The sequence below is a fragment of the Lissotriton vulgaris genome, chromosome 3_1 (genome assembly GCF_964263255.1).
Source record: "Lissotriton vulgaris chromosome 3_1, aLisVul1.2, whole genome shotgun sequence".
Lineage (NCBI taxonomy): Eukaryota > Metazoa > Chordata > Amphibia > Caudata > Salamandridae > Lissotriton > Lissotriton vulgaris.
Window position 1 is genome coordinate 1,220,073,544 of NC_141689.1, and position 2,843 is coordinate 1,220,076,386.

Below are 2,843 nucleotides of genomic sequence, written 5' to 3' on the forward strand. Positions count from 1 at the left end.
CCACTGTGACAAAGAGAAACTAAATGGACAGCAGATTGGTGCTTTGCCAAACATGGCAGCTGCTCTCTTCTTGCCGCTGCCTAGGTTACTGCCTTCTGTGATCACTGGCAGATATCTTCAGGTGGCAGAGGCCTCAAGTGCAATAGAGAATGATTGAGGAGTAACAGTTGTTTGCCTGGGAAAGTGTGAGGCTGCTTCTCAGCTTCTCTGAGACTGGTATTTCTAAATGAGGGAAAGGACCATTTCACTTTTTTAAGAGGATCCCTCCGGTGGCACATATCACCAAATCTGTTCAATGGCTTTATTTGGATTTAGCTGCTTAACCTCATTAGGCTCAAAAGCCAGCATCATTAAATCACTGAGTCTCTTGTCTCCACGTTTATTGTGCAAATATTTTTTTTCCCTTTTCATAGAGGAGAGGAATTGCTCATTTGTAGTAGAAGTAATAGGTAATGTAAGCACTAGATGTAAAAGATTAAAAACCTTAGGAAAAGCTCCTGGTAGATACATGAGATAGTGCCTGACAGAGTGAGTTCTTGTTACATTCTTGTTTGAAAGATACAATTTAGCAGTTTCCAGTTCAGATAGTAGACGTTGGTCTACTGCAGCCTCTGGATAATTGTCAACAAAAACTAGTGCAGAGGAAAAGTCCAAAAAATGAAACATTCTGACAGCCGACATGAGGCCCATGCTGTCTGTAAATCGAGCATCAAACTCATTTAAAAATCTATCCAAAGTAAAGAAATAAACTTTCTGCTTTAAGTGCTCAGACAGCGGAGTTCAACTTTCTGAGACATCAAAATCGCTGGATCTTTTCCCTACAGAGGTACTGACAAAATAATCTGGCAGTTTGTTACTCAATTTACGGTGTCTCAAAGGTAGAGCCTTTGGATTGTATTTTTCTTGAATCTCATTTCCATACTGCTCTGCTAAGTCCTTAGCCTGACTTAACAAATCGGTCCACTGACTGTCTTGGCGCAGTTTCACTAAATCACTTTTCGTTGACTTAATCAGGTTACATACTCTCGGCAAGTCAAGGTCTTTTCTCTGTAGTAGTTAGGATAGACTGTGAATCTTTCAGAGAATGAGTATCATATACTGCAATGTAAGTAAGAAACCAACGTTTTTAATGTCCTTAAGAATTCCTTTGGCTACTGAGCTACTCTCCTTGTTACGTTGTTGTGATTCCATTACATGGAGAACAACGATGATGCACTCAAATCCCACCTATACTTTTCTAACACAGGAGTACCAGTAAAGCCAGCTTGTACCTGACAGTCTTTCTATCTCCATTACATATAGATTACTCTCTTTCTGAGCTTTCACAAAGAGCTCATGCCTTCGTGAACTTTGTGAAAGAAAAACGTAAACTGCTGGCAATGTTGAAAAGAAATGTTTTATTGGTTGAATGTTAGCTACTGCGTGCACTAAAGCAAGGTTTAGGTGATGGGCATGGCAGTGTATATAATTTGCTTGTGATGTGATCTATCTTATTTTTGCTTGAACACCATTAAAAAAGACACTTATAACAGATGTTCTATCGTAGCACTGTGCAACACATTTCATCCAGTCAAGTCCAGTTTTCTGTACTGCTTCAACAATGGCTGCAGAAAGCCTAGAGGCATCTAACTTCTTCATATGGTAACACCCTAGTGCTTTCTCCTGAACATTTCCATCACCATCAACAAAGCGGATAATAAAACTCAGCTGCTCTTTATGTGAGACATCCTTGGTTTCATCAACTAGCACCACTAAATATTTCGTCACTTTTTTGACAATACGCTCATGACAAGCGCTGCCACCACAGATATTATGTCATTTTGGTAATCAGGAGAGATATAGTGCCCATATCTCCTCCACATTTTTTCTCTTAAACTCTCATCTTTATAAAAATCATCTCTAACAATTCAATGAAATTGCTCATATTGTGAGAATGCTTAGTTTCATCTGTGGTACAGATGCAAGCCCTTGACAACCTCAGAAATATACTATCTTAAGCAGCTGCTCCACGTGTTGTCTATTCTCCTCAATTTCCTGCTTCGCACCTTTTACTATCATGGAAGAAACTGACTGCTGACAGTTTGTAGGTTGGTTTAACCTTTTGAAGTTGGTCCAAGCAATAACTGATGATTTATACTTCCCTGACTGTGAATGATTTGACAAAGAATGAGTAAGCTTTCCCAACCTACTGAAGCCAATATCAACGAATGCAGCATTGCCAGGTTCACCTCCTCCTCGCACAGACACAGCATCAAAATGTCTGCATGCAAAACAGTAAACAGCATCTTTAAGGATGAATACTCTACCCAAGGATGTGTTTTGCAATCTCCATTAAACCTACAGCACTCAGTTAAGGGGAATGTTTGATGTTTTGGTAGCACTGAGTTGCTATAATGATTCAGCGACAAGTTGTCTGCAAAGAATTTATTTGCCGGGTGGGATTTTCATGTCAGTGTCTGACTAGTTTCTGTGATTCGGGCGCCTCTATTATGTCACTCCCCAAAAAAGATCTGCCTGTATTTTCATCACAGGTATTGATGAACAGTCAGCAAGGTCAGCAAGGCCAACCAGGCAAGTGCTGTCAGCTAAGCTGCCAACATAGAAAGATGTATCTTCATCCTCAGGGTGAAATTAACACTTGGCACTGTCAGCATGAGAAGAAATATCAGTAATTCCAACAACAGTAGAACTATCATCAGCACAGGAAGAAGCAGGTGCAATGACAACAGATTATGTTTCAAGGATGTCATAAGAATGTGAGCATATGCCTTCAGTGTCAGACAGAGCAGCATTTGACAATTCTTTTGCTCTCTTGCTTTCATAAGAACCTGTAGGAGGGTCTT

General features: G+C 40.1%; 1 pseudogene; it reads right to left on the reverse strand.

The window, feature by feature from the left end:
- Positions 1–780: 780 nt before the first annotated feature.
- LOC147727674 (zinc finger MYM-type protein 1-like) lies at positions 781–1,862 on the reverse strand (annotated as a pseudogene).
- Positions 1,863–2,843: the final 981 nt, after the last annotated feature.